Raw genomic sequence first — 23,208 nt, 5'->3', positions numbered from 1 at the left:
AGTCATATGAAAATCCATAATTTTGCCCCCAAAACTTACCCTCGACTTATACATGAGGTCGACTTATAGTCGAGTATATACGGGATATTCCATATTGGAACATAATACTGTCTACTCAAAGTTCAACAAATATGATGGAAGTATGAAAGTATTTCTGCCACTTAATTGTTCTGAGATGTCTTAGGTCCTAAATGGTGGTATATCTTAGATTTAAATTCTCATAAGAATGAATAATGAAATGATGTGGTAGTGTTACTGTCCAGAAGCTGGTTAGAGATTCAGGCGGGATACAGACGGGCAGGGGAGGACGTCTTGGAGGTGTATTCAGCTGAATGCGGAGCCTCCAGACGGCCCGCCCCGGGGGCGTGCTTCAGGTGTTGGAGCTTCCACACGGGGGGCAGTGAAGACGCCTCACCTGGGTCCGTTTCGGACCCGGAGCTTCCATACCACCGCCTCGGAGGACGCTGCAAAAAGAGAGGCAGCTTCCGCACGGGCACCCCAAACCGCGGCTTTTTTTTTTCTTTTGCCGGCTGGTGGATGCGCAGCTGCGCAGCTACAGCGCTAAGCAGCGGCAGAAAGCCTATGTGCGCATTTAAAGCACCCAAGCACCTTTAAACTGTCCCCCCCGCTCTGCCCAAAAACAATGGTGGTCTCCTGCCAGCTGGTGATCAGCTGGTGTTGGCATCCTTGTCCACTTGCATGTTGCCAGTGTCACCAGCATCATGGATGCCTCCTCTCCTTTGGTCCCCGCGCTCCTGCTGAATCTGCAATGCGCAGCCACAGCTGTCTCCGCTGCCACCGCTGTCCCCCTGCCATCTCCCCTCACCTCCCTTGTACATATGTCAATATTTACAGTTTTAGCGTTTTTTATTGTTAGGTGAAAATGGCAGAGGAATGTGTGTAGGGGTGCACTTTAAAGTCCAAACTTTCCAAGCAGCGCATGCGTACATGTTGCTCTAGGGTTAGGGTTAGGGTTAGGGTTAGGGTTACGAGGCTTAAAATGCGCCACAGCTGTGCCTCAGCTTCCACAGCTGCATGGCAGTGGACGTTGCAATTAAAGCCTGACTGCAAACTGCGCATGTTCCAAGACCCCAACTCACTATGCAACGGAGCTTTTAAATGGGCAACTTAAAGTAGCGGCGTAGCAATTCTGGTGTACCGGTGCAGCAGCTCTCATGGCTTCTTCCCCTTCTCGATATGTGTCAGCATTCAGGTAGGACTGCTCCAGTTTCTGCAGTTACTCCAGTTTCTGGGACCATATAGCTATGAGGTCAGCCATCTCAGTATGAGACCAAGACGTCCCCTTGCCTTTTTTCGGGGTGCTGGTGGATGGCTGAGCCATCCTGCCTGGTGGCAAAGGGGAGCCGCCACACAGCTGTGCCAGGAGCAGCCGAACTGTGCCCATTCCCAGGTGAAAATGGGGCAGGAATGTGTGTAGGGGGTCACTTTAAATCCCAAACTTTCCCTTTTCACTTTCTACAACCAAAACATCTGCCGGCAAAAGTTACAACTTCCCGCGGTTCTAGCAACGCATGCGCACAAGTGGCTCTAGGGTTAGGGTTACGAGGCTTAAAATGCGCCGCAGCTGTGCCTCAGCTTCCACAGCTCCATGGCAGCGGACGTTGCAATTAAAGCTTGACTGCAAACCACGCATGTCCCGGAACCCAACCCATTATGCGACGCAGCTGACACGGAGCTTTTAAACCGGCAACTTATATTTGCGGCATAGCAATTCTGACGTATCGGTGCAGCAGCTTACAGACGGAACTGCGCAGGTACGCATCAAACAGAAAAGAAGCAGAAAAAAGCAGCACCTTTTTAATGCCGCTTCTTCCCGCTTGAGGCGTGCGGGGGGCGTGTTCATGACGGCATTCAGGTAAAGCCCGTCTGAAGGCTCTACCTTCATGACGTCATGAGTACATCCCTTTTTGCCCGTCTGTAACCCGCCTTAGTTTTTCACCCATGTTTGCTTGTCACTACTAGTAATTCTGGGAACTGAGTACTGGAAGAAAACCAGACTAACAAATGGAGCAAATTTCAGTGGAAAATAACATATGGCTGGCTGATACCATGGCTGTAACCCAAAAGAATTTCTGCTGCTGGCCTAAAAGTATCTTTCTGGTACTTTACAATCAGGGCAACAAAATTATCTTCTCACCCAGCAGCCCTCCAAGCCACTAGAAAATCAGTCTTAGAGGCTTCTCTACCTGTTGTGGTCTAGTTTTGGGAGGGGGGCACAGAAAGATGAAGCTTGGTGGGAAAGTAGTATTGAAAGTATGTTTTTTGAAAAAAGGAATGTTGAAACTCAACTGGATTATATGCTCTGAAAAATGATCTGTATATTGATGTTGCTATCACACCTGAGATAGATAGTTATGCTTGATGTCTATGCACATACTTCCCAGATTCATTTTGCAAACTGAAGCAGTGCTGTTTTCTTTCTTATTTTTGTCTGGTTACTTTGGTGTCACCAATAACATGATGTGGCCCCTGGAGTATGTAGTACATTGCCAGCTTCTTGCTTTCGTTCTTCAAGTTCTTAATATCAGGATTTTCCCCTGCAGCCAACCTTAGTGCTAGAATGAAATTTTTAACTAGCAGTTCCATATATTTTCCTATTCTAGTGAGTTTTATGTATGTGAGCAAATGAGTGAAAAGAGTATAAGATAATCCCCTATCAGATTTTACTGCAATTACAGTATATTGGATTTTGGCTCCTGGGACCGCTATCTTCCTGAAAACTACTCGGCCAGTTTTGGTCTTTAATCATAACTGAAGACGGAACAGCTCTTTCATTTAGTTTTTCATTAATCAAGCTAAATTGTATATTCTAATCTAGTGGCAGCAGGAGTTTTTCAGTCTGCTCAAGTTTTTGAGCATGTTCATGTATTTGTCTTTTGGGAGAGCAGTTCTCATTCTTCATTGGTTTAGTTACCATCTTCCCAGTTACTTAAAACTTTGTTTAAAAAACTTTATTTCCAACTAGGAAATAAACTGAAGAAATTTTAGTCTGGCCTGGTGTGTCAGGTTTTTCTGATGTTCCTCATGTAGTATAACTTGTTTGGCAAAATATGACTAGAGTTCGGTGGTGGTGAGGAGTTCTCATGTTGGGTTCCAATTATGAACTTGTGAATGAGAGCTCCAAGAGACCCTGTAATTAACAACCCTTTTCGGGTGCTGCAGAGAAGAACTGAGTTTTGCCCAATTGATATATCCATCAGTAATACAGCCTTCCATTTTTCCTACTGTCTTCAACTGTTGTTGTTGTTGTTGTGTGTCTTCAAATCTTTTCCAACTTATGGTGACCCTAAGACGAGCCTATCATAGGATTTTCTTGGCAGTTTCATCAGAAGTTATTTGCTGTTGCAAATCTCATCCTCTGAAGCTGAGTGAGGCATGTTATAGATGGACCCATGAGGCGCCGTCATCGCCCCGCGATTACACACGAGAGGTGGCGCTTCCGGACATGCCTTGCCCCTCGTGCATAATCCATACATCAAAATGGCGGTGCCCTATACAGATGGGCGCTGCCATCTTGATGTAGCAGATGTTCTGCATCCTCATGTCCAAACCTAGAAGAGATGTCGCGAGTGTGCGCTTTGGCACTTGCGACGTCTCTTCCGGGTTGCCAGAAGGAGCGCGATTTTCACGCTCCTTTTTTGCAGCGCGGAGGAGTCACGCGGTTTGGCTGCTGCGGCTCCTCCGCGCTGCAACCGGCAACGGCCTGAGACCGCCCCTTTTGGGCGGTCTGCAATGCGCCTGAGTGCTACTCGCCCAAGGTCACTCAGTGGGTTTCCATAGCCAAGCTGAGATTCAAACCCTGGCCTCCCAATCTTCTAGTCCAGTTTTTCCCAACTAACAAGACCCACTTCAAGTGAGATACTCTCACTTCAGACTCATCACTGCAGAAAATCCTCCAACTTATCTCAGAGGCCTTTTATATCCCTCAGTTGAAGGAAACTCTCTCTCTCCTGCGCACTGATTGGCCATGTGGGCCTTCCATCAGCTGTGATGTAGTTACTCATTTGCATGTACCTCCCTCCCAGCTTAACTCTTTATTGCCTGACAGAAGACTTCAAATGACTGGAGGCCCAGTCATTACAATGTGTCTGATTATTTCTTTTTAAATTTGGATGCTGTAAGTCAAGTGCACTATGCTTTTAAAACTTATTTCTACTGCATCAATGCTTAACCAAACCATGTACATTTAATGTTTGGAGATGTACATCTTTCATATAATTAAAAGCCCAAATGAATGGTGAGATATTTGAAAGACACGTTTATTGCTTGCATTATGAATTATTTGTATTTCTTGATGAGGTAACCAAACATTCAACAAAGCGGAACATAAATATCCTGTTCTGCTGCCTTTTCCCAGTAGTCTCTCATTGCAGCCATAGTTAAGGATGAAAAATTGCTCATAGTAAATGACTAATTGTCTAAATTCAGGAGTTTTTAAAATGAAAAATGTGTTATGCTACTTCCTCTGAAGAACAGTGTCCTAACAATGTACATCAGCATCAGCAATGAACAAGGCCATTTGAGGCAGCGGTTATTTCATATGATAATTAAAAGTTAGGACTACAAATTACAGATGTTCAAAGAGAAATATATTCTGCAGTTTAGGGGTCACTGCAGCAAAGTCATTGGTGGATAAAGGATAAAACAATCTTCCTTTACCTGGCATTTGATTTTTTGCAAATAGGAGATCTCTGTAACTGTAAAAACAAACTTCTGTAGAGGCTGCTATTTCCAGCTTCCGGAGCATAAAAGAGCTAACAAGGCTTTCTGAAGGCAGCTGGTCTGATTGAAATGGTGAATCCTCAGAGAGTCAAGTGTACATAACTATAAGAATTATCTGATAGTGTTCTTAAGTTGCTCCTTGCAGTACACATATACAGACCCTTGGTTATTCTGGGAATATACTCATTTAGCTCTCCAGTACAGGATCTGTGTTACAAATGCATAGGGTGAAACATGAAACCAAAATGGTTATAATAGATGGTTTGTTTGAAGAAAAACAACTGAAACAGAAATGCAGGTTCTCAGGTTAACCTAGTAGTTGAAGGATGCTCTGTAATTCCAAACACACACATCTAAATCTGTAGTTCATTGCACTCTTGATATTCACTGGGATTTGTTTCCCTGCTCCCCCATGGATACCAAAAGCCGTGCGTGCTCAAGTCCTATTATATATACAATGGGGTAGTAAAATGGTGTCCCTTATATAAAATGGCAAAATCAAAGTTTGCTTTTGTTGGTTTGTTTTATTAATCTGTGGATGCAGAATCCATGGATACAGAGGCCAACTATAAATTCCTTCCTTTCTTTCTGATGCTTCTGGTGGTAATTCTCACTTTAGAGATGTTAACAAACGCAGTTATTGTTTTCTTCTAGGATTTTTGCAATTTCCAAAGTAAATGAATGTAATTGCTTTTTTATTGACCCTCTAAAGAATCCATTCAAGGGAAAACATAGTGAATCTAAAATATTACACTTTTCTTACCAGAACTGAATTTGGCTCTCATCTATATAAGAGACCACAAAACAAAATAGTTTTAGTCATAATAAATATTACATTTCCAGCTCTTTGGCAACTTTAGCATAGATTAAATTCTACATAATTATCCTCTGGAGTGGGATTTCACAAATGGATAATTCTTATAAATATATTGTTCTATCAATTAGGTGTTGTATGAATATTACTCAAGCAGTTTCTTGGTTAATTCTAACTTATTTTACAGCTATCTGCTACACAGCTTATGTAACATTACAGAGTTTTTTAATTGAAAAAATAGTATTCAGCTATACTGAAAACTGGCTAAGAGACAGTAATTGGGTGCACTGAAGGTTATCGGATCTACTTCATTAGAATCCATTTCTTGGAAAGGGATTTGTAACATTATGCTGTGTTGTTTTGCATCTATTATAGAGGTAATATTAATTTTTAAAATATGTCACATTTTCATTTTCTTTTATTAGTATTAGTATTCCCTTTGCAACAGGCTGAAAAGGGGATTTGCAAGTGAATTTGTGCTGTATACACATCCATTTATACCTTCATTTGATATATAATCATCCTGTTTTATTTGAATTAGGCGACAGGCCATTTCAAAATCAATACATATTTGTTACATTTGTCAGCCTCTTTTTGATTATTCATATCTTTGGTCTTGTTCACTTATTACTTTTCAGAGAGAAAGGGTGGAGAGGCACATTGCTCAGTTCAGTTACAACACTTAATGATTACTAAAGCAAATTATTGTTTGCAAACCCACCTTAAATCATGATTATATTTCCTTAACCATGGTTTCAGTTTTCTGATGTAAGAAGTGGTGCTGCTATTCCTGTTCAGAGAAACTTTGTTCAGGCTGGGAAGAAGGGAATGTTCTTTTGTTCTTTCCCACCCCAGCAACCATTCCTTGCCGTGCTATATGACAGTAGAGGATTCAAGTATGTGGCTGTATTGATATAGCTGTCCAGCAGGAAAGGGGGAGTGTTGGGAGAGCAGGAAGCAGAAACAGTTTCCTTTTTGCTTTACTTTATCTAGAAACATGTCTCTTCTTTTTTCATGATCTCTGTAGACTTTCACAGGGGGTCTTCTGCCTGCACAGAGTCATGATCAGAACATTCCAGAGCTGAATGGTTTTTGGCAGGAACCCCACCTCACCCTGCCCCTCTGGCACAGATGCTTTGTGCACCCAAACTACCCTTCCCTGAGTTCCCTTTCCCCTGCTGTAAGAGAACCTAGTTGATGGGGTGGTTTTGTGGGTTTTACGGGCTAAGTGGCCATGTTCTAGAAGAATTTATTCCTGACGTTTCGCCAGCATCTGTGGCTGGCATCTTCAGAGAATGCTTGTTGAGTTGAGAACCTAGATGAGTTTTTCCATCTTTAGTTTCTTCTTTTTGCTTCTTCAGTTCTTATCCTCTTCCATTGTTGATCGTGTATGTCCCCTAAAGCCTTCTTCAAGAAACGCACTTCTTGTGAACTGGATAACCCAGTCTGATGGGGATTTTAAGCATAAATGGGATGGGAGTTTATTTTAAAATGATGGTATGCAACTCTCCCAGTACTAATGCACCCTCCAAGATATAGAATGTAGGTTGCTGAGACTTAAGTAAGCCAATATTTTCTTCCTCCTCCTCACTTTCAGTTCCCGCCACCCCAACATTTAGCTCAACATTCTGGATGAGCCAATATAAGACTCTTTTCCCCTTACTAACCATTGGCAACTACAGACTTACCAGTTCATCTATGTATGCAGATTCCATTTCCTTCTTGTTTGGATTCTGTATGCATTAATAATCAATATTTGGCTGCCTGAGTTGTCTTCCAGATGGAATGATCCTACTGTTTAGCAATATGTTTGGCCAGAACCACTAACTCTATACTTATGGCCAATTAAACACATCATAGTTGTCATATTTCACACATTGATGTTGTGTGTGGTATTTGTTTTCTATAGCACATATATATACACACAGAGAGAGAGAGAGAGGGAGAGGGAGATGTTGTCTCACGAAGAGAAAACTGTAGAATGTCTCTGAAAGTCACCACCAATATCTGTCATAGCATGTCATGAAAAGCCTTACAACTTTAGTTGTGCAGTCATGAAATAAATTCTGGGGCTGTGGAAGCCACTGTTAATGTTGTTCTACATGCTCTCCAGAACAGAGGATATACACACTCATGTCTTTGTAATAACTAATTTATACACAGATGCCCAAGACTTTTGGCAGCAGAATTTTAAATTCGGATAAAAATCACTGGCTCACAGCATCCACATCCAATCCAAATTGATTTTTAAAAGTCACTGTGGTTGTAGTATGAGCCCAATATTGATTATAAAGTACATGAATTTTCCCCTAGGGAGTACATGGCAGATTATAAATTCATTGAAAATCAGTAGGGGAAAACATTTCAGTTTCTGCTGTTCAAATCAGCCACATGTATGAAAACATCTTTTTAACAGGATTGATTGTCACTGAATGAAGTTATACAGTGTGACTTGAGACGTCATTGCGCCTTGAATTATTTAGTGCACTGGAAGGGTCAGTCATTGTCTGCTTAAAGAAGTGATGGAGATCATATCACCACAGTGGGTTTTTTTTTTTTGTTTTGTTTTGTTTTGTTACGTTTCCTATATTCACATTTAAGCTAAATTAGTAGTGCATGGCATATGGGGTTTTGCTGCATGAATTCTTGCTGATATAAATGTCAGTGCACATATAATACCAGAGTTTCATTTTGCAAGTCACAATGCCTGGAATTCAGCCTGAAAGCTCCCTAGACTTTAGACCTCATTATAACTGAATAGAAAACCAAAGGGGGGGGGGGGGGATAATGTTCCAGAGGTTTTGTTTCAGTAGAAATAAGGTTATCACAATGAATGATGCTGTTGACAATGAGGTTTCTATAGCTCCTCTTAACCAAAGACTGATTTTTCCCAGTGCTGCTGCTGTTTTCTTTAAGTAACTTTGATCTAGATGATATGATAGTGGCAGCAAAGAAAAAGAATATTTCAGATCATTCTGTCTGAATGCAGACTTTTCTGTGGTCTAAGCCCCATGCTTGTCTCTCTCCTAAAACAAATTTATTTGGTTGCTTCTGAAACTGAGCTTTTTGTGGAGTAGAGTTTAGAAGGAGTACTGGTCTACAGAATTCAGCTTTATACCTAACGGCAAAATGGTCCACCCACCTCCTTTCAAAATACTGTTTTTAGTAGTATGGGGACTATAAGGTTACAACTTTATGGCAGGGTGCTTTTATGCCTCTTGATTTTCAGAGATGTGTGCTGTATGCGTAATTTCATAACCCTGTAAATTACACCACTATTGCAATGGCCTTATTCACTTGAGACTAATTTGCCATCTATCTTAATATTTCCAAGAAGAAAATTCACAGAAATACAAAGTCCTATCCACAGAAATCAAGTAATATTCTGGAGTATCGTTGCTTTGATGTGATGATGAAGCCAGGGGAAAGGGGTGGTTTTAGCAAAATGTGATCTTATATGAAATTGGCTTTTCCAGGGAAAATGAAAAAAAACTAGGCACTACACATTTTGTTATTGCTGTTATTGTGTTCCTTCAAGTTCTTTCTGACTTGTAGTGACCCTAAGACAAACCTACCTATCACAGAGTTTTCCTGGCATGTTTCTTCAGAGGGACTTTGCCATTGCAATCCTCTGAGGCTGAGAGAGTGTGATCTGCCCAGCATCACTGAGTGGGTTTCCATGGCCAAACAGGGTTTCAAACCCTGCAGAGTCATAGTCCAATGTTCAAACCACTACACCATGCTGGCAGAATTGCTAAGTAATAATCTTATTTTTTATTATTATTATTTGTCTAATCCTTTTTTGTCAATGGCTGTCCGGATAGCTAGATATAATTAAAAACATAACCATTACCATTCTGATTCTTCAATGGAAGTGGGACTTTATTTTTCAATTGTATGCCATGACATGAGAGCCAACTTGGTGTAGGGATTTGAGCATAGGACTACAACTCTGGAAATCAGGGTTCAAATCCCTTCTCAGCCATAGAAAGCCACTGAGTGATCTTGTATGAGTCGGCCCCAGAAACCCCCACCTTAAGGTCAGAAGCTACTAATAACACTAACAATAACAACATAATATCCTTGTGTCTCAGACTTCCCCTGTAAGTAACTGCACTGTATTTATTCCAGTTGTTCTATCCAGATGAACATAACAGACATCAGGCAGACCAGACAGTTTCACAGATGACTGAATCTTCAGTAGGGAGACTTGAGCTTTCCATAAGTACAAAAGGGGAGAAGGCAAACATGGGAGAGGAATAACAAGTAAGGAATGAACATACTTGTGGACACAGTATGATGACTAAATGCAGGGGAAACAGAAGTGTGGAAAGAAGAATGGAACTGAGTGCCATGCAGGAAAGTGCAAGTGGTTGAACAGGATTGGTGAACAGGAGAACATTTTATTGCAACACATGTATTTGTGTGTCTGTGAGACTGAATATTTGGGTCAGGAAAATGATATCAGAGATATCTATTTTTGAAATACGCTTTCTTGTTCTGTGGGAATGGGTGGCTGGCTTTTCTTTTCTCCTTACAGTAAGTATTTCTTAATCACATTGTACACAATCAGCAATATAATAATTGCAAAAGTATTCAGTGATGTAATATATAGTATGGCTATATATTCTTTGAGCCAGCATGGCGTAGTGATTTGAGTGTTGGACTGCAACTTTGGAGACCAGGATTCGATTCTCAGCTCTACCATAAAACCCTCCCAGGTGATGTCCTGGATCTCTTCACTGGTGTAAATGTCCCTGACATATAGGGCTATTCCTCCTCCTTTCCTGTTTGGCCTGTTTCTCTTGAAAAGGTTATACCCCCCTATTTCCACATTCCAATCATGAGACTCATCCCACCAGTTTTCAGTGATGCCTATTCTATCATATTTGCTTTGTTGTACTAGGAGTTGAAGTTCATCGTGACCTTGGGTAAGTCACACTCTCTCAGCCTCAGGGGAAGGCATGACAAACCTCTCACCAAATTTTGCCAGGAACACCCCATGATCAGTTTGCCTTAGGGTCATCATAAGTCAGAAACATTTTGAAGGCACACAACAACAACAACAATAACAACAACATATTGTATATGGGTATATCTTGTCAATATTTCTTTTGCATCAATCTTCCACTCTAGGATTGCAAATGCCATTGTCAATAGCCAGCATGGCCAATGAATGGGAGTTGTAGTTCAGTAATATGGAGTATGCCAGATTGAGGAAAACTGCTGCACATTTGTAGTATGGCATGTATAGAGTAGTGAATGTCTGGTCTGAGGGTTATGTCTCTTAGCCTAATTTTATGTGATCCCAATCGCATGCAGCGCAAGGAAGGAGTGACACACAGAACTGTTAAAGGATGGGGCACAGAAAGAGTGACACTAAGCTATAGACACTAAGCTATATTCAGAGTTGGTTCTTCTGGTATAAGACCCATGATATGTTACCTCATAGAGGAATCTGGCTCTTAACAATTAAAAAAAAAGTCCCATTCATAAAATATGTAATATCGTATTGCAGATATGCGAATCACATACTAAGGAGCATAACATAATGTTGGATATGATGACATGTTCATGGTAAATGTTGATGCCAAGTATAGGTTGCAATAACTTTTGTAAAATTGGCATTGGATATGCCCTGTGTGGTGTAGTGGTTTGAGTGTTAGACTTGGACTTCAGGAGACAAGGGTTCAAATCCACACTCAGCCTTGGAAATCCACTGAATGGCCTTGGGTAAGTCACAATCTCTCAACTTGAGGAGGAGGCAAAATTCCTTGGAACAAATCTTGCCAAGAAACTCCTAGAAAAGGACCATCTGGGGGGAAGTTGGGAGGAGCCCCGCCAGGTGAGAGCGGCGGGGATAAAAGCCGGGCAACCGGACCCTCTCGACACGCCCCCTTTGCCTCCACACCGGACGCTGCCGCCGCCGCTGACGTCGCTGGACTGCACCCCCTTCGCCGGGCAGCCTCCTCCCGGTGGTTTTGGAGGTGCGCATCTGCGCACCGCCCCGGGAGTGCCGCCCCTGGACTTGGGGAAACATCGCAGCTGCGGAGCTGCGCAGTTGCGCAGCTCCGGTTGGGCGTGGGAAGGCTAGGTTGCCTAGGGAGCATGAGGATGCCTGCAGTGGCTGCCCTCTGCTCCATTAGTCGCCATAGAGGGTTGGGGGGAGGTTAGGGATGCGGGGGATGCCTGGGCCGGGGACGACATCTGGGAGGGCGGAGCTCCAATTAAGGTTGTGTGGGGCAGGGGGAGGTATGGCGGTGGGAGAAGGGACTTGCGTTCCAGGGGAAGGCGAGATAGATGCATTATACCTATCCCGCCTTCCTGTCCCCCTCCCAACCTGAAGGACCTGAGGGTCTCTCCAACCGTGCCACAAACCCTGTCGCTGCTCCTGTGCAATGCCAGGTCCATTAATAACAAGGCCCACATCCTCCAGGATCTCCTGGAGGACTCTAAGTGTGACCTGGCTTGCATTACCGAGACCTGGCTGGGGCCTGAAGGGGATGCTGTGTGGGCTCAGGCCCTGCCCGCCGGGTACTCGGTGAAGGACCAGCGCAGGTTAGGTGGGCGGGGGGGTGTGGCCTTGGTACATAGGAACACCGTGTCCCTCACCAGGAACCACATCCGACAGACCTCCTACATCGAGTGTATTTACCTGACCCTAAAGGCTAGGGACAGTCTAGGGATTCTGCTGGTGTATCGGCCACCCCGTGCATTAGCGGACTCCCTTAACGAGCTGACACAGTTGGTTGCTGAGCTGATGTTGGAGACGCCCAGGCTTCTTGTCCTGGGCGACTTCAACATCTCCCTCACGGCCAGCTATGTTCCATCCGGTGCGGCTCGGGAATTCATGGAGACCATGGCGGCCATGGGCCTGTCCCAGCTAATACAGGGTCCCACGCATTGTGCGGGTAATACTCTCGATTTGGTCTTCTGTTCGGATGCGGAAAATCCGTGGGCGGAAATAGCTAATATTTCCCCCCTGTCATGGACGGATCATTTCCTGGTAGAGGCGAAAATCAAGGCTTCTACCCAGATCCCCCCCGGGGGTGGTGGACCAGTTAGGATGGTCCACCCTCGAAGGCTGATGGAACCTGAAAGGTTCCAAGAAGCCTTAGAGGGGCTCACGGTTGGAAATGACGACGACTCTGTTGATGCCCTTACCGGTATCTGGAATACCGGCCTCTCTGGGGCTATACACAGAATCGCTCCCAAGCGTCCTCTCAGGCCCGCTTCCAATCGTAAGCCCTGGTATACGGAAGATCTCCGGGCGAGGAAGCGGGTTCTGCGACGGCTAGAGTACCGTTGGCGGAAACACCTTTGCTTACACGACAAGACTCTCCTAGACCGATTGTTAAAGGACTACGGAGAGGCAATCCGAGCAACAAAGAATACGTTCTATGGTGCTCGTATTGCGTCCGCTGAGTCGCGTCCGGCAGAGTTGTTCAGGGTGGTCAGGGAGCTAACTCAGCTCCCTCCTGCCCTGAACCAGATCCTTGAACCTTCTAAGGCCTGCTGTGACCTGTTTAACGACTTTTTTGTGGATAAAACTTCTCGTATAAGCGAAGGTCTGAACGCCGACGTTATGGCAGAGCCAAGGGTAGAAGTGTCCAGAGCCTCCGTGGACTACGTTACACTGGATGAGTTTGAGTTGGTGAGTACCGAGGATGTGGACAAGATCCTCGGAAGTGTTCGGAAAACAACCTGCTCTCTTGATCCCTGCCCCTCGTGGTTAGCGGCCCAGGGGGGACCGGCGGTAACGACATTGTTACGCCGGATAATTAACACCTCTCTCAGGGATGGGCGATTTCCATCGGATCTTAAATTGGCCATTGTAAGACCGATCCTAAAAAAGCCCTCCCTTGACCCCCTGGTACATAATAATTATCGGCCTGTTTCGCTGCTACCATTTTTGGGGAAGGTGATCGAGAGGGCGGTTGCGTTCCAGCTTCAGACGGTCTTGGATGAAACGGATTATCTGGATCCATTTCAAACTGGCTTCCGGGTGGGTCACGGGGTTGAGACGGCCATGGTCGCCCTGGTCGATGATCTCCGTCTGAGCGCTGACCGGGGAAGCGTGTCCCTGTTGGTGCTCTTGGACATCTCAGCGGCTTTCGATACCATAGACCATGGTATCCTTCTGGGGCGCCTGGCTGAGGTGGGAATCGGGGGCACTGCGCTCCAGTGGTTCCGTTCCTACCTCTCTGGGAGGTCCCAGATGGTGCAGCTGGGAGACGTGTGCTCCAGCGAGCGGGCCCTTAAAACTGGGGTCCCTCAAGGAGCCATTCTGTCTCCCATGCTATTTAACATTTACATGAAACCGCTGGGAGAGATCATCCGGAGACATGGGGCGCGGGGTTATCAGTACGCTGATGACACCCAAATCATTTTCTCTATGTCTCCGACTGATGCAGTGACCGGGGATGGCGTCTCTCCTCTCGTGGCCTGTTTGGAGTCAGTAATGGACTGGATGAGGGAAAACCGACTCAAACTTAATCCAGAGAAAACGGAGGTACTAGTGATAGGTTCCCCGGGTCCAGGAATGGCGGTGGTTCCACCTGTCCTGAACGGGGTCACGCTCCCCGTGAAGGACTCCGTGCGCAGTCTGGGAGTGCTTCTTGATTCGTCGCTTCATCTGACTGCTCAGGTGAATGCGACGGTCAAGAGCACCTGTTACCAGCTTCGGCTGATTCGCCAGCTGCGCCCATACCTGGACCGGAGGGACCTAGAAACTGTGGTACATGCTCTGGTAACTTCAAGACTGGACTTCTGCAACGTACTCTACATGGGGCAACCCTTATACCAAACTCGGAAGCTTCAATTGGTACAGAACATGGCAGCCCGGCTGGTCACTGGCGTATCCAGGACCAGCCACATAACACCTGTACTTAAAGATCTTCACTGGCTGCCTATTCGCTTCCGAGCTCAATATAAGGTGTTGGTTATTACCTATAAAGCCCTAAATGGCTTGGGCCCAGGATACCTAAAGGACCGCCTCTCCCCGTACAATCCGCCTCGCACCCTCAGAACATCTGGGCAGCAATTGCTGAAGGTGCCTGGGGCCAGGTTGGCCTCTACTACAAGAAGGGCCTTTTCCACAGCTGCCCCAGCCCTTTGGAATACGCTGCCCACCGAGCTCCGCTCATCTACCACCCTGGCCCAATTTAGGAAGGACCTTAAGACCTTCCTATTTAAACAGGCATTCCCCGATTAAGATCCTGCGGGCCTCCCTCCTCTTCCGTGGCCATGAGGACGGGCTATGGGGCTTTTATTGCTGTTTTAGTTTGTATATTGTTGTTATGTGTTTTTAACTTTGTATTGTGTGCATGTCACACTGCTGTAAGCCGCCCTGATCTTCTTGGAAGGGCGGGATAGAAATAAAGATTTTATTTATTATTATTTATAGAAAAGAGTCCCTATACATCAGAGTTGATTTGAAGCCGCATAACAATTAGGTTATTGTTAATACCTTGTGTACTTGCATCTTACCAGAAGTATATCAAGAAGTTAATATGTGCAGAAGTTCTGGTTTGGTGCAAGCCCTCAATCAAAACAAGCAGACGAGCAAAAAACACCCAACACACACACACAAACACACACACACCACTCTTTCCAAAAACATGTATAGGAGAGTGTGCAACAGTCATGGGTTTTGTTTGATAGTTGCACAAAAACACCCTGTTTCTGGAAATGCTATTTTTTCCACAGAAAAGTTTTCTACGCCAAAACATGTGTTCCTCAAAACTATGTTTTATGTGTAAAACACACAATTTGTGCCAAAGGACTGATAGAAAAGCAAACAGTTCTTTCTACAAAAATGGTTGCACAAACAATATCAGTTTTGTCACACACCGGTGTTTCTGCACAGAATAATTTCCCCCAAACACTTCAGAATGTGCAAATATGAGATAAACCCCTAAAAATTCCTGCATCTGTGTTATTCTTCCCAGCTGAGTTTCCCAAGTGTCAGGAAACCCATGGATAGCAGGGCAGGAAACAAACAGCAGCAATTATCTTTTCCCATCCTTCCTTCATAATAATAGTGTGGAAATAATCTCTTATACACAAAAGCAGGTTGCTGTACACCTAGGTCAAAAACACACTGAAGAAATAATTCAGTTTGAAAACGCTTTAACTGCTGTGGCTCAATGCTAGGGAATTCTGGGGACTGTACCTTTGTGAGACATTTACCCTTCTCTTTCAGAGAGCTCTGGTGCAGCAATAAACTACCGTTCCCAGGATTCCCTAACACTGAACCGGGGCAGTTAAAGTGGTCTCAAACTGGATTATTTCTGCAGTGTGTTTTGGACTCTAGATGCGCTCTGTTCTGGTTATTAAAGATGTCCATGCCCTGCTTGACTAGATTACTTTAAACTACTGGCATTACACCGTGAATCAGATAAATGCCCTTGATTTAACTAGTTGCAATAGTTACTTAATTATTAATAATGTTGTTTTCAGCTACACTCGTAAAATCGGTTTCATATACTCTGCAATAACTGGTGAAGAGTATCCTGCCAACCTGAAAGAATAGGATTTCAACAAGGGAGAAATGCACTCTTTTCTCTGTTACGCAAAAAAAAAAAAAACCCACAACAACAAAACCGCACACACACTCTAAGTTAGCAATTCTCACTGTTACCACTAGGAGTCACATGGCAAACTTCCAATTGCGTGCTCCTAGTCATTCCATTATAGGTTATCCCTGACTATTTCTGTCACTATGAACCCTGGGGTATCTTCGGGTTTAATCTCTCAGCATAGCTGTGGCAGAAGTTAAATTCTGAGAATGCATCTAGGCTTATCACATTTTATCATGCAGACTTTTCCCCTTTAAAACTGTCTTTAAAAACAAACAAAAGAGGATATGTGAACAAATGTATTTTTAACAGCAATATAAATAAGATTATGTCAAAATCTATAAACAACAATTAAGAGAAAGCCTTCAGATTTATAATACCTCAGCAAAGACAAGTATTAAGGTTGATACAATTTCATACACTATTCCTTACTATTAACTCAAGTAAGCATTGTTAGTCTAGCTTGATTTTAAATTTATATACAGCCTTCATGCACCATATGCAGGTGTGCCATACATGGCTTTCAGCTTATGCCAGTAGTGGCAATGGCATGCACCGCAGTGCACCGCGTACACAAGGCCCATTGGTTTCAATGGGGCTTGAGCATTCATGATATTTCTCTTATGCGAGGGGTGTGTGGATCTGGAATGGATTCCTCCATTTAAGGGAAGGGCCCACTGTGTGTGTAGATAGATAGATAGATAGATAGATAGATAGATAGATAGATAGATAGAAGTAATGTGTTTTTGCATCTGGTTTTCAGACAAAATGTTAACTTCTCCCTGTTAACTCTTACTTGGTTCCATCTGTTTTACTCACTGAAACCTTTGATAAAGTTGCAGTGAGGGTACTTGATGAAGCAGTGCCATCCCCTTTTTGTCTGTCTATCTTTTGGTCTATCTATCTGTCTGTCTATCCCTGCACTGGCTGAAATCATGTCATTTAATCCAAACTAACTCTGAGAGACTTGTATATGTATACATGTGCGCGCACACCTTCAAGTTGCCTGTTGACTTATGGTGACCCCATTAATTTCGTAGGGTTTTCTTAGGCAAGGAAATACTCACTTTTGCCAGTTTCTTCCTTTGAAATATAGCCCACAGGGCCTGATATTTGTTGGCAGTCTCCCATTCAAGTACTAACCGCAGCTGACCCTCCCTAGTTACTAAGATCAGAAGGGATCTGGTGCCTTTAGGGTATTTAGGCAAGCATAAATGAGTGTGAAAGAATTCATTAATAGCATTAAGAATATTGCTTGGATCAGCTATGGGTTGATGTGCATTTTTTAAACCACAGTTCCACATTGTCTGTTGCCACAGGGCTTTTTCTCCTGAAAAAGGAAGAAAATAAATTTATGCGCCACATGCTTTCTTTGAGCCCTAATCATAAGTAAATGTCCCTTGTATGTGAACCTTTGATCATCTAGGTTTCAAATGTTTCCTTGTCTTTTCAAAGAGAGGTTCTTTTACATTTTTGGATTTGCAATTCAACATACAACATGGGATTCAATGTAATGTTGATGGAGCTAAAACCCATGCCAACATACCTATGCAGGTGAAGGAAGATGGTGTTTTTTAACAGGCAATTTTGGCATCAGCAGAGACCATTGGGAGTTCCTAGTTGGCTTTCTTGGTTAATGGTGATGGAGATATGCCTAGTGCCCAATTGGTATCTAAATCAGCCCATTGCACTGCCCACCAAAAAGGTTTGAACAGAGAACCACAGATGGGTTTGAATCCCCACTTGGCTGTGGAAACCCATTGGGTGACCTTGGACAAGTCACACTCTCTCAGCCTTAGAGGAAGACAAGGGCAAACTCCCTCTGAATGAATTCTGCTGGGAAAACTATAAGATAGGTTTGCCTTAGGGATGCCATCAATCAGAAATGACTTGAAGGCACTCAACAACAAATTATCACTGCACAAATGGAATGCAGAGACATGGGACCTTGCATCAGTCAACATGCCAAATTTTATCTAGATAAATTTAGTAACTTACAGAAACATATATAGTTGTACCCATACCTCTGAACTACCATATATACTCGACTATAAGTCAACTTCACATATAAGTCGAAGGCAGGTTTTGGATCTGAAAGTATGGATTTTGCTATGACCTGTGGATAAGTCAAGGGTAAAACTTAGGGGCATGTAACAAATGATCTAAAGGATGAACCGAAAGAAAACAATGCCAAAGAACTTACAAAATGCCAGCAGGTCTAGCTGTTTGTGCTCACCCTAAAGGTTGGAGGGATGGTGTGGTGGGTGCCAGTGCTTTCAGGACAGATTGCACTGCTGCCTTTGACCAGGGATGATTCCATATATATATATATATATATATATATATATATATATATATATATATATGTTATAGTATAGTACTTATAGTACTTACATTGACCTGTGGATAAATCGACTCAGATTTTCTGTGGTCAATTTTTTGACTAAAATTTCTAGACTTATGCATGAGCATTCTAAGGATTAGACTCCCTTTTATTGTCTTAAATGTGCAGTCGTGACCCAATCCTTGCTTTTTAGCTACTTCCATGTGCGTTTGTATTTAGCAGGTTGTGGCGATGTATCCTTTCGTGTGTAGATATATTCTCTCTCTTTCTCCCCACCCCACATCCCATCTCGTGTTTTCACTGTCATAGCATGCATATGAAGCAAACTCCCAATCAGATAAGCATTTGGAAGGAAGAGGGATGAGATTGCATTTGATTATGAGCCTGGCAGCAGATGTTTTACACAAATCCAGCTCACTGCATCCAGTCAGTTTCCATGGTGATGGAATCAGTAATTGTTATGCTCAGGCACTCTCCCTCCTCTTTTTTCCCTACAAGGTGGAAGCTGGGAATTCATCCGAACCCTCCCTAGATGATTCCTCGGCCCTAAAAATATAACAGGGAAGCTGATGGCATGGGGGATATCAGGGAAAAGATTGTTTCCCCCACCCCTTAAGATGCTGGGAGCAAGACGAAGACTCTTAGGAGATATGGTCTCGGAAGATGCTGAATAGATGGGCAGGAGTTTCCCTGGAACAAGCAGGCGCACTGATTGGCTGTGGTTTGTGGGGTGCTTGCCAATCGCAGCACAACTGGGCTCCAGCACTCTAAACATAAGCAAAGCTACATGCTTATCCTTTTTTTTACTTGCACTATATATGCCAAGCCAAGGTGTGCACAAGGGCTCTGTTTTCACATGGCGAACTGAAAACGGATCTGATTAAAGAGCTTCCTCCGAGGCCATCTGCTCTTTGAGAGCACCCTTCCTTCTGCAGAAAAGCATTAGGTCGTTCTCCTGCTTTACCAGAGGGAAATTGGTTGCTGTGAATCATGGAGCCACAGGATTTCTGTAAGTAAATATCTGCAAATTCCTTAGCTGGGTGTTTGAGCTAAGACATCAGGATAAGTACCAAACTGGCAAGCTATTATAGGCTTTGCTTATTTCTAAACCAAGCAAGATTGGGCTTTCTGTAATAGTTCTAAGTATTCAAAAAGGTATATTAAATATCTGTTAGCAGTTACCACTGCTCTACTGTGGTTTTGATACATTGTTAAGAATAAGGAATTTGGGCACATTGCTCTCATAATAGATCATTAATTCAAATGGTTTTATAAATTTACCCAAAAAACCCCCCACAATATTTCAAATCAAGCAGTGTGGAATCAAAATTTAAAAAGTGGGGGCTTTCCCAACATGATTTTTAATTTCATCCACACAGGATATATCATGTCTCCTTAAAAAAAGAAGCTAATTCAGATAATAAAGCCATAATGCTATGTATTGTATACTCTAAACTGAGCACTGAATTTTCACTCCATTCTGTTTTTAACTATTTTTTTAAAAATGGTGTTCAAAAATAAAATTTCTCATTGGTTTTATCCCTAATGTTATAACACCTGTTTCTCTCCTGGACAGATGAGCACTGTGGAAATTCGGTGTTTGATATCTAATATACTGTGGGTTGTCAATTCTTTCTGCTTTTGTCAGCTTATAGTGAATGGATGTACTGTATGTCTACTCAGAAGTAAATTCCATTGAGTTTAGTTGAACTTGTTGCTAGATAAGTGTGTAGAGAATTACAGCTTAAGTCTCTAAGCAGAAAAACTCCTTTTCAGAAGTCCCACCAAATCTCGCTTCCTCGCCCTCGCCTTCTCTCCCATTATGTTGCCCTCCATCAAGAATGAATATTATTAATTACAGTTCATGTTTGGCCAAATCCAGGGTTTGGCTGGGAGCCTTGCATGGCTGTATGGTCTCAGCCTCTCAGATACCAAAGAGAAAGACTAGATGAAATGCAGAAATAACATGGATCAGGGAAAGTTTGTGTTTATTTTTCAGACCCCATATGGCTGGAAGCTTTGAGACTCTTATGATATGGAAATATTTCCAAAGCACATAGTTTTGTTTCAGGGCAATGTGATGAATGAATACGGTATCTTGGTTTGAAATTGTATTGATATTAGTTGCCACATTCTTCATCTCTGAATTCCCTCTCCTGGGGTTGGTTTTCCCACCTGTATGTACAGCATTGAATAAATTACTCTGTGAATGGGGTCTGAAAAGGGTCTTTGAATATTTGCATTAAGTCTTTGACCAAAGTGTGTGTTGATGGTGAGTGGAGAAGATGTGGAATAAGAGTTGCAATGCAACTGTGTGTCTTCTATATGAATATTTCAAAGACAATTTTTTGAATATTTTATATATGGCTTTCATAGGATTGGTTTCATTTGCAAATACATTCCTGCTGTTTTTCATTTATTTTTTCCTGAAATTATTATAAAGTAATCTAGCAATATACTGGGTTGGGTCAAAACATAAGCATTGCAAGAGAGGGCTCATTGAAAGAAGTGTGACATCAAGTTCCATTCATTTTAATGGATCAACGTAATGACTAAACCTATAGCTAACCCAATCTAAGCAAGTAACTTCACTTATACTAATGCCAAGACGGATATGAACATTACTAAGAAATTTAAGTGAGTGTAACTGACATAAGTGACAGAAGGTTTTTCTGTGAAACAAAATAACACTTGTTCAAAGCAGTAGTTTATTCCTCTTTTAATTTTGTACCTTAATTTTAATTCTGTACCTTTCCCATTGAATATTCTGTCACAGACACCATCTAAATAGAGGGACAAAACACCTCCTGAACTTCAGACTCCTAGTGGTGAGATGTTTGAGGAAGCCTCTGACTGTGGTATTCTTTAAAAGATGTTTGTCTAGTGAGGATCCCAGAACTGTGAATTAAACACTTTTCTTTATAATTAAAACAACTATTTAATTTTAAAGATACCACTAGACTGACTTTCTGCCTCTTGTAATTCACCCTCACTGAGAAATCTATTTCAAATCATCACAGCAGAAAAGCATCCAGTTATTGCTAACATTGTGAGAGTATAATTCAAACAGAATATAAATCTGTCAGCTTCACTTACTGTTGATAGCCAAATAATGTTTAACTGCTAGAGTCTCTGCATCTCCGATAACCTTGTTTGAAGGGATTTGTTTTACTTATGTATTGGTGCATTAAAGGCTGAAAGGCAAAGCGATTGAGGGGGGTAGGCTTTAATTGCTATGCTTTAGGGTCATGATTTGTGCCTGTCTTGTTAGTTTCCAGCCATGGTGATGGCTGATTTAGAAAATCAGAACTGCATTTAAAACCATCTATGAATGACAGTTTCAGCCTGAATGTTGGGTAAAGAGCTTTGTTTGTCATTAGTTCAAGACTGTTATGCATTGGGCTTCAGCTTTAGAAGGGACTGTTTTCAGCTTCATCAGCCCCCAAGATCCAGGCAAGCTGATTGACTCCAGCAACTATAAAAGCTTATCACAACAAATTGGGAGCCACTATGGCTGTGCTGGAGTTGTTTGCAATTTTAAGGTACCTGACATTGGTCCAAATTGATAAGGATTTTTTTTTAACCTGATGGGCTAACCTTGCCTTCTAATATTTAAGACTGGATGTAAATACAAATGGGCATGGGTTCTAGTTTTAACTCCAGAAACCCTTTTAGTGATGACTTCTACTATTTTGCCTTTCCTAAAACAAAATCAACATACATAGGAAAGGTGTGGCACAGACACACCATTCTGTTGTCTTAACACCCAACAGTTTTTAGCTCTGTACAGTCCTTGTCTTTAAACATTTGCTTTAAAAGATACAGTTGTTTAAATGTAGTTTTGAACTGTTAGTTACAATAGGATGCAAAAGTGACAGCACTTTTTGTGCACATGGAATACAGACTGTTCAAGGATCAAGGTCTTGTGCCACTGCTTGGCAAACCTACTTTTAAAACGTAAGTGTATAAGTAAACCATTAGTTTAGCCAAATTGCTTGAAGGTCATGCTGAACACTTGTTGTTTAGATAGAAAGACACACGCACCCTTTAAAGACACAGAATTAGATGGACATTGAACGAAGTACAGGTTAAAGTTTGAATAAGCAAGCTCTTATTGTACCTTATTGTCTTCTATGAATTAATCTAGTATAAAAGTGGTTAACATTACTATATTCTTTCATGTCAAAAGAAAGTTTTATGTTATCCATAAATTAAGCTGTTGATCTGCTACCCTGTAAGCTCTGAAAATATCACCAATCTTAATTAATTGTGCCATATAACTTGATCATCGGAAACTAGACAATGAATTTAGATGACCAGTTGAAAAACACAATAGTATGGAGGATGTGGACCCCAGAGTACAAATTTTATTACCAGAAAGTCTATATCGCAGCAGTGTGTCTAGTGGGCCCTTCCAATCCACACAGGTTTGGTTCTGCCCCCCACCCCACATGGGGGAAATGCGGGAACTTAAGTCCATATTAGTTGATGGGTAGTGACATGCATACACCCATGGGCTCGCAACACCATTAGCTAATATAGGGTGGGGTGATCCAAGGGCCTCCAGTCCATGGATGACTAACCTGCAGATATGACAGGCTTACTGTATAGCATGAACATCCATGTTGGGTGCCATCTTTTACTTTAATATGGATTTACTTTAATAAGAAGAGAGGATAGATAGATAGATAGATAGATAGATAGATAGATAGATAGATAGATAGATA

At 42.5% G+C, this 23,208-nt stretch overlaps 1 protein-coding gene across 6 annotated transcripts in view; it reads left to right on the top strand.

Annotated features, from left to right (window-relative positions):
- ELMO1 (engulfment and cell motility 1) overlaps window positions 1–23,208 on the top strand; it is a 376,239-nt gene that overhangs the window by 276,024 nt on the left and 77,007 nt on the right. The window contains exon 1 of one of the 6 annotated variants that reach the window (XM_042475482.1): window positions 18,973–19,490. The exons of the other annotated variants lie outside the window; for them this stretch is intronic. The gene's annotated coding sequence lies outside the window, so the exon portion shown is untranslated. Of the gene's footprint in view, window positions 1–18,972; window positions 19,491–23,208 lie in introns of those variants that run through there. 6 annotated transcript variants of the gene reach the window in all.

Source organism: Sceloporus undulatus, chromosome 6 (assembly GCF_019175285.1).
Source record: "Sceloporus undulatus isolate JIND9_A2432 ecotype Alabama chromosome 6, SceUnd_v1.1, whole genome shotgun sequence".
NCBI classification, from domain to species: Eukaryota; Metazoa; Chordata; class Lepidosauria; order Squamata; family Phrynosomatidae; genus Sceloporus; species Sceloporus undulatus.
This window is presented reverse-complemented; position numbering and strand designations above follow the sequence as displayed.